This window comes from Coptis chinensis, chromosome 1 (assembly GCF_015680905.1).
Source record: "Coptis chinensis isolate HL-2020 chromosome 1, ASM1568090v1, whole genome shotgun sequence".
Taxonomy (NCBI): domain Eukaryota; kingdom Viridiplantae; phylum Streptophyta; class Magnoliopsida; order Ranunculales; family Ranunculaceae; genus Coptis; species Coptis chinensis.
In genome coordinates, this window is record NC_141456.1 from 54,183,491 (window position 1) to 54,193,311 (window position 9,821).

The 9,821-nt window shown below is 37.3% G+C and overlaps 1 non-coding gene across 1 annotated transcript; it reads right to left on the reverse strand.

The window, feature by feature from the left end:
* Positions 1-2,683: 2,683 nt before the first annotated feature.
* LOC147524559 (small nucleolar RNA Z159/U59) lies at positions 2,684-2,766 on the reverse strand. Its single transcript, XR_015206334.1, has one exon. It is a non-coding gene; the product is annotated as a small nucleolar RNA Z159/U59 (small nucleolar RNA).
* Between the last annotated feature and the right edge of the window lie 7,055 nt (positions 2,767-9,821).

Sequence of the window (9,821 nt, forward strand, 5' to 3'; positions counted from 1 at the left end):
GAGGAGAGACCGATCCTATTGATTAGCATCTTTTGTGCCAAAAGGTTGTGAATGAGATCTTGAACGCAGGGCCTCCTCCCGCCTAAATCTGTTTTTGGCGAGAAGAGACTCAAGGAAATCTATTCTAAGCGGTGAAACCCCATCGATGTCGTTATCCCAGCCTACACACAAACTTCCCTATCTCAAGTGCATCTCCGTGCGGCATGCAGCCAAAAAAGAATAAAATCGCGAGAGTCCAAGGTCCGAAGGATTCATTTCATCGGTAAGGAGAAGGTGGTCGTAGATCGGGGCTCAACCAACAAGAAAGAGAGGATCTCCTAAGCAAGGGCCTTTTTCTCAGGCCAAGCATAAGCTCGTGGTCTTGCGCTGCCTTTGACGTTAAAAATAGCAACGAACAAGACAGAAGCATGCTAGTGGTATAGAAAGTGAAACATTCTTTCTTTTCGTTCAGCAAGCAAGAAGAGTGAAAGTCAAGTTTAGAGAAAAGTAGTGAAAGCTCTTTTTCCTAAAAAAAAGTGGAGTAAAGGCTTATGCTTTGAAACTAAAAGATTTTTGCATGGAGGCCTACCTGCGAAGCATGGGTGGCAGGATCAGGGCCTTTCTCGCTGGGTGAGGGCACCCTTCCTGAAAGCATTTCCTAAATGCGAGACAGATGACCAGCAGAATTGCATTCATTCATAGGTATCCTATCTCTCGGTTATAAAGAAAAATTATGATACATGAAGTATCTAAAGGAAAGAGATGCATATGCCTCTCCGGTTCCTAAAGAAGCGTAACCACGCAGATCTTTAGGTCATCCGGTGGCGTGATTGGTTTTGGTTTTTATATATGTCTCATGTATAAACTAGACAAGAAAAAAGTTACTAACTGTTGGCTTTCAAATCACTAAACTTCATCAACTTTGCACAAACTAGACGAGTTTACACATCGTTACTTACATGCATTATATAAAATCCTAATACAGTTGGAACAATCTACATAACCAAAAATTTGATAATGAGCATCACAACGTTAGCCAAATTCTAGTCTCATTCTTTCACTGAAAACAAGATCTCATCAACATAGTAAAAATTATATAATCTAAAATTTTGTTTAAGAGTTAAAGTAACTACATTACAGATTCAACACTTACATAACAATCACATATGAACACAATCGACAATTTAATTAATGAATCATAAAATTAAACAAGAAAAACATAGAGAGATTGAAAGGTATACCATCATAAGAAGAGAAACAAGAGAGTTCCTAACAAAGGTGTCAAGAAGAAGAGTTTCCATGGTAGAATAAACCATCTTGTTGAAAACAACAACAACAATGGTAGTACAAGTAGTAATGAAGAAGCTCACACTCTCCATTGCAAAAAAAGGTTTCTACTTTCTAGTATACATAAAAAAAAAATGAAGGGGCAAAATTGGAAAGAACTGTGTTTGATAATTTCAAACGCATGTACATATCAAACACAATTGACAATCAAAGGGTCGATGCTAGTTGGGCAAAAAAATAAAAGTTTTCATTGGCATTATGTTAAAATATAAAGCAAAGCAATATATCTTACCCATTGTAGAGAACCCCAATTCGAGCAGTTCTACCTGGCTCCACAAATCACTGCAAAGAATACCAAAAATCCCACTTTAAAGCTAAAACAATCAATCAAGACGAGAAAAACAAAAAAAAAAACGATTTCAACTAGGGCAGGGAACAAAAAAACGAAGCTTTTGATTTTGTTGTAGCTTCAATGGTTTTTCAATTCTTTTTGTATAATTAGGTGATGAGCTTTTAAGACCGGGTGAGCCTTCGGATTATAAACAGAAAACTGCTACAATAAAATAATCAAAAAATAAAAACAAATATTTATTGAGAAATTGAAAACAGCTGGGTCTACTAATAATGTCGCATAAGAGCCTGCGGCCAAGTTTCGTTTGGTGGAAACAGTTGGGTCTACTAAAAATATGACGCATAAGAGCCTTCAGGCTAGGTTTCACTTTTGAATGCATCAATGACCGAAGTCAGAACTGCGAAACTGCAGGATGAATGGTTGCTCCTTTTAGTCGGGTTAAAATTGCATTTTTAAATTCAAATCCTACAATATACCCTTCCTAATTATTCCAACAATACTCCCATGAATCCATGAACTTGGAGGTGGGGGCAGAAGAGATCACCACGCCAAAAGGTTCATTGCCTATGCAAACTTACGGATATTAACAATACCATATACGATTGGACATTGCACATAACAGTTAAGGCACATTACTTACCTTTAGAAGTCCAAAGCTACACAAGCTTACCCAAAGCCATAAAAAATTTCACCAAAACTTTCATAGACTTTTAACATCATCAAAAATTGACCAAATTTGAAAGGCTTCGTGTTCAGTTAATTTTTCCTACACGTTTCCACTTAAAAAGGCATATCACTGACCTTCATCTTTACTCAAAAGCATGAGAAGAACACGGATTTAAAATTTAATGGACATTCACAACCAAAAGACGATGAATATATCTGAAAACGTTTCAAAAACGCGAAAACAAAAAATAATTTAGGAAACTCTACACCGGCAAATTGCGCAATCAAACTACATTGTTGGCCATAAAACCAATGATATGAAACAGGAAGGATTCAAAAGAAAACATAATGGAACACATCAAATATCTATTTCAACAAGAATCATTTTCCCCATAAAAAGTCTCTTCAGTTCAGGTTTCCAAAAGTTTCCGCATATATTATCTCGGAAGAACGAAAGTATTGTTTTGATCATTATTAGAGACTTCACATAATAATCCAAAATGGTAAAATTTATTAATAAAAAAAATATATATAAATTTGTAAACAAAAGCCTCAGAAACAGCAAGTTTATTATAATCATAAACATAAATTTCAGTCGGTAATTCCAACTTACAAAAAATACTCTCATCACGGACTTCATACAAATTCATAAAACCAAATCTTACCAATTAATCTTTCAAAAACATTGGAGGAGAGATAAGCTTTGAAGATGTGGAGAGAAAGAGAACGAGTTTTGGAGAAGGAGGAAAGAAGTTTCGTGATAGAGAGAAACGCAATCTAGGGTTTTAATATGTGTTTTTGTTTGATGGTATTTCTAATTACATTATGACTTGCGGTAGAACATGAAAATTGTAGCCGAAAAAATATTTGCAGCCAAAAAAAGAATACATCCGCCCAAACCAAAGCCCATTAGCAACACCAAAAACGTCGCAACAAGTCATATACATAGTCTATTTCGGAATTACCGGTGGCGGCAAGGGGGTTGCAATAGATATTTAATCTATAGCAAAGACACCACACTCGTTACCCAACAATAAACATTTTCAATTTAATTATTTTTCTTATTTATCGTAAATTTAAGCAAACACTTTTGCAACGCTCAAGGCGTCGCTCTAGGTATTTCCCAAAATGAAAATTCTATTAAGACGGATGACCTTTAGCAACGCCACACGGTGTTGTAAAAGATGACTTGTTGCAGCAAATTTTAGGCGTGGCAAAAGAGTGCGTTGCAACAGACCCCTTTTGTTGTAGTGATCATCAGTACCTTATAAAGTATAAGTAATCGTTCACAACCTAGATGGATTTAGACAAATCATTGGTACGGTTGTAGTATAATCTGGTATTAGTCTATCTTGACTATACACTAGTACACTTTGTGTGTATTGAACAGGACCAAGTGAGGTTATTTCTCTTTATACTGACTATATAAGAGAACAAACGCCTCTGTTATTATGGATGCTTGTCCTCTTAATCCGGATATAATAATGGGCACTTAAGTGCATTGTACATTGCTTTAAATCATCAATGAGTGAGATTCATTTGTGAATCAACAAACTTGATGGATTGGGTAATGACATTGTATGTAAGGTGTGCTGTTGATTATAGAATGAATTCGTGACCCGCAGGAAGTCGAGTTGATGATGTTCCCTTGAAGAGCTCAAAAAGATTGTCATGTAAACCCTGCAGGTGGATTTATTCCGACATGACAATGAGGTTGAGTGGTACTACTCAAGGACATAAGAAGTTGATTAATGTAGTTGTCAGTAACTTGACTTAATCAACGGACATTCGATATCTTAAACACGGGGAGATCAACGAGCATATAAAATAGAGCCTATAAACGCTGACACGTAATTTGGGATTAGGGTGGTAGTGCAACAATGGCCTTTAGTGGAATAAGCCATTTGTTGACGGACTTGGTCCGTGTGTTCTGGGCGAACATGGGAAGCCCAAGCCCGTTAGGAGGCCCAACCCTAATTTCTCCTCATGGTCCCTGTTGTAGCCTATAAATAGAATCTTTTTTCTCTTGGCCGAAATCACTATTCACTTGATTGAAAAGAGAGGCAAGGAGAGATAGATCCAAAATTGGATCTAGCTTTGTGAGAAAGAAGGGGGTTGGTAGATCGTTGCCCACACAACGTCCAATCTATTCTAAAAGAATACAACAGAAGATCAAGGGGTTGATTGTTGATTCGGATTCATAGATATTGGATTCTCAGAGATTACATCTTAGCCGATTCTAAAAGGTATGTTTTCTATCCAAAACCGTGAACCCCATTAATTCCGCTGCGCGTGGGTTTTTCGCGGTTTGTAGAAATTTGCATTCTGAAATAACGGTTCCTACAATCATGCCCAAATTTTCTTATTTTCTACCCTATGCATGTTTTTACAAATAAAATTCAAAAAGCTCAAAAATTTCATCTTAGAATAATTACGATTTTTACCTTTTAGATAAACTATGTATTTCTCGTTCTATATCTATCAACCCACGCTCCAAACTTGTTTGGGGTGGTATATTTTCATAACGAAGAACATAGTACAGGTCACTGCCGTTTTTGCTCATGTTCCTATGGTAATCTCTTTCCTTCATACTTTGAGGACAAAGCATATTTCTGTTTGAGGGTGGTATAGTAACATTTACAAAAACTAGGCATTTATTATATAGTATTCTTATATTAGATAGATTTAGTATATTTCTATATTTCTTTCTTTCTTAAAATATTTTAAAAATACCAAAAATATTTTTTCTGTTTAGTACTAAAAGTCTTGTTTTCCTTTTTCTATGATGAATAAAAGGTTTAGAAGTCTCATTATAGCAATAGAGTAAAGATTCGTTCTTCGAACTCATACTAATATACATACAATAGTTTCTGCACCTTTTCATGAATGGCATGCATCATCATTTGATTGTATATAGCAGTGAGTTTCCGAGACCAAGGTTAGAACAGTTAAGTTACATATCCTGTGAGAATCTAGCCAAAAGCCTCATCTGAATGATTATTGAGTGATGACACAAGGATATCCGGACAGAAATATAACACGTCCACTTGCTTGATCATCATGTCATATCTTATGAGAGAATTTAGGCCTTTTTTGGATCGATATAGCCAAATAAACGTTCAAACCCCAAAAAGATAATTTTTCCTCTAGTTACCCCCCTTGAGCCTTCACCAATTTCTAAAAACCTTTTTATTTCTTTGCCATCAATCCCTGAACTGTTACTACATACAATAAAAAGCTTACCCAGCTAATGAGTTAAGAATTAGATAAACAATAAAAAGAGAAGAGAAGACCTTGTACAAAAACAGAATAGTTAGAAGCTTTAAAAGAAAAGAAAAGAAAGAAAATATTCAAAAATTGAAATCTCCCAAAAGTTCAAAATCAAAAGGAGTCAGATTCAAAAGAAACAAAAGCAAAGTTAGAACTCCCAAAAATCAAAATCATATGGAGTCACAAAGCCAAAGGGCTAAAAGAATGAATCACAATTTCAGAAGCAAAGAACAAAACGAGGTTCTTCTCTAGTTACAAATATCCTGAATACCCTATTTCTCAACTTATTAGAGTTTGTTTTCCCTTCCCTTTATTTCTAAACCACTACCTTAGCCCTGTAATTTCTAATAAAAGACCTCTAGCTCAACTAGGAATGGGATGGTGTGATAGTAAGTGGATATTGTGATCAATCGATCCCGATTTCCTTGGACGTCATTTGAGTATGTGAGGAATATAAAGTTCCCTCTGCACTTGAGAAAATGAAACTTGAGTGAATCTATCAGAGAGTTGTAATTGTAACACACCCCTGTGAGAACCCAACTTAAGGACGCTCTCCAAAAGTTTCGAAAACGACTCTACTTTTGCATTTCACTGTTCATGTTTTGCACATTTATCTTTAGATGATTAAACTTTTTTTTTATTGGATAGCGAGGTTGTTAATGGGGTCCCCTACCCCTCTAAAATAAGGGTGCAACACGAGAACTTCCCAGGAGGTCACCCATTAGATGATTAAACTAATATATATATATATATATATATATATATATATATATATATATATATATATTATATAAGTTTCAAAGGAGCTTTTTCCCCCCTTTAATGAGATGTATAAACCTCTGAGAATAAATAAAGAAACAAGACCCTTTATACTAAATAGAGAAAGTTTGGAGTACCTTCTCTAGAAAACTCTCATGATATATATATATATATATATATATATATATATATATAAGTTCAAATGAGCTTTTTTCTTTATTCCCCTGCTAATGAGATGTATAAACCTCTGAGAATAAATAAAGAAGCAAGACCCTTTATACTAAATAGAGAAAGTTTGGAGTACCTTCTCTAGAAAACTCTCACGAGGGTTAAACTCGTCCACTAGGGAAGTCCCTAGTGGTTTAAGGCCTTGTTGCAATATGGTCAATACAATTGCACTCCGCGAAACGAGACTAGTATAATAAATCACACATTTGTGATCTTAGTTTTTCTCTCTTATTTTTGCTTGAGGACAAGTAAAATGTTGTTTGGGGGTAGTTGATCAGTCCCCAAATGTACATTTTATTACCTTTATAATACTTCAAATATGCCCTTCTTATACTTAATGAACAAATAACTTATAGATTTTGCTACCGTTTGTAGGATACATGCCATTTAGGACGCATATTCCTAATACGTGCATTTTAGCACAAAAAGGATGCCTATTTACCCTTCTTGGGAAGATTCCAGCTTAGGAGCAAAAGTGTCGGAAAGTCAAAGTTAACTGTCAAAGTCAAAGACTCAAGGACTCAAGGCTAAAAGCTACGGACTCAGGGACCTAAAGCCAAAATCAAAACTTCAATTATATGGACTTAGGTCAAAACCCCACAAGATTGTTTCTAGAAGGAAGGGCATAATTGTAAATGGTGTCATATATAAACCAAAGCTGTAGAGAAAGAACAGGACCCTAGAGCAAATCTTTGATCATTAGGAGTAGATTAAATGTTTTAATTTAAATTGTTATTTACTTATTTTCCATTTTTATGTTCTTCAAGTTTTATTGTTTTCAATACAAGTTCTTAATCTTTCAATACAAGTTCTTAGTCCTTTCAATACAAGTTTTTCATCCTCTCTTATATACAAGTCTCTCTACTTATCTCATATTGCTTTAATCCCACAAACACAAGTCATACTCATTTGACAAGTTCAAATGAGTATAACTTTGTGAGTAAGATAATCACCAAAACCAATTTCATTCCATGTTTTGATTCAACAACAAGTTAAAAGCAAGTCTTGATCCCTATACAAATCAACTAAGAGTTTCATATTAAAAAATACTTTCAAATAGCCATTAGAGAGTAGGAGAGAAGAGTTACAAGTCTTGTTTTTCCAACCATCAAAACCATCCTCCAAACAAAGAATTTAAGATGAACAACACCATCAACACCACTACTATTGTAACCCCATCATATTAAGTTCATTAATCTCTGCTACCAAGGGAACCTGGCTTGAGTGGAGCTGGCCATTTGAGGTAGCTCTGGTTCTTGATTAAGTCCAGGATCTCGTCCGACATTTTGTTCAGGGGAGCAAAGCTCTTGTCCATCGAGAGAAGAGCTTTTTCAACTCCTTCCACCCATGGTTTCTTCTGTGGTTTCCCATCTCCATTGCTGCCTAAATTCTGGTACTGCCCTTATGATGGGGAATCTGTCCTCTGGTGACCACGATGGCGGTCTTTCTTAGGCTTTGGAAGCGAGGAGTTCCCCTGCCCCTCCCGTGGGACTAAGGGGGTTGTCCGATTGGTCTTCTTAGCTTCCTGATGCTTGTTCAAGACATCCTCCGCCCACCCTGCATGAGTTTCGACCCTGTCTAGGAGTTCCTCCAAATCATGTGGTGGTTTTCTGGAGAGGGATCCAAATAAGGCGTTGTTTTCATCCAACCCTTGTTTAAAAGCTATGATAGCAGTCTGTTCGTCACAGGACTCTATCTGTATCAAAATTTCCATAAAGCATTGCATATAGGATATCAATGCTTCGCCGTCCTTTTTCTTAATATTGAACAGCGCATCGATCAGTTTCGGTTGATGCTTGTTGCATGAGTATCTGTCGATGAAGGTTCTAAACAGCTCTTCTGAGGACCTGACCTGCCGGTCTGGTAACCTGTGGTACCACTGAAGTGCGGATCTAGATAGAGAAGCTTTGAACTCTTGACACATGACATGGTCATGCCTTTCGTACTGTCCCATAGTGGCTCTATATCTAAACACATGATCCATTGGATCTGACTTGCCACTGAAGATACTAAACTTTGGTTGTCTGTAACCGCAGGGATAGGGCTTTCTCATCACGAGTGTTGAGAAAAGAGATCGGCATGCCCCCATTATAGGGGATTAAACAAGGGAGTCTTGCATTTTTCTTCCTTTACCTGTCATCCTATGCATCTGACGGATCAGGTCGTTTTTATCAGTCTCCCATGCGCTTTCTTTGTTAGAAACTCTTTTGTTCTTAATTCATTTTTGGTGTCGAGGGTTGATGTCGCGATCCTGATCAGTTGACTCTGATTCTTCAGCCGAGTCTGAGTGTTCATCCGAACTACTGTACTCTGATTCTGATAGCTCGCGCCGAACTGGATCCCTTCATCTTGGGTTCCTGACTTGACCACCCTCTGGAAGGTCGTCACCATCGAGATCGATGTGCGGCTCCTTCCCTGTGCCAAATTGATACAATTGTGTCAGCAGCAGTACTTCTCGCTCAAGGTTTCCTCGTTGTTGTTCTAGAGTCTGGACTGCTTGGCTTGCCCGAACAGACCTTAGAGTGGTAAGAGTAGCATTCTCGCCATTCTGACATTCTCCATGAGCTTCATTGTCAGTGCCTGCAACCGGGGCGATTAGTCCGTCGGTGCTAGTTACCTGCCCTTGAAAGGGGATATTCGTATCGTTATGTTCGATATTCTCTCCTTAATTAGGTATCTCGCGCTCCTCCTCTCTGACAGCGACGCTGTGAGTGGTAGCGCTACCTTTTGTCTTCTTAGTTCCTGCCATCACAACGTTAAGAGCGTTTAAACTAAATCCGTTGATCGAACGAATGTTACCTACTTTCGCGTCCCCACAGACGGCGCCAAAAGATGTAAGGGAATTTCTGAGTATCCTACGATCCTCCTCTGTGCCGTGTGATGAAGAACTTTGGGATTGTTGATGGAAATGGGATGGGATGATTTAATGATCAGGGTTGAACCGCTATGCAGCTGCCTACGTATTTTCTTATCTGCTTAGAAAAATCAAACCCTATTGCACGTAGTTCCTAAGAGTGAATTCCTATTACTTATATAGGAGAAACCTTAGGAGTTCTAGGGTTAGAGTTAACCTCACCGCTATTGAGTTCCCTTCCCTCTTTGGACTCTGCCTTCCTATTAGGAATCTTCTCTTCTTGGAAATCTGAATCTAGACCATATCTTATCAGAGATAAGTTTCCTCTTAGGTCATAATAACCCATCACATATGGGAGGATTAGGCCCAAAAGGTAACTCTTAAAGATATGTCAATCTGATTCTTTCCTTATCATCAAGGGTCGCC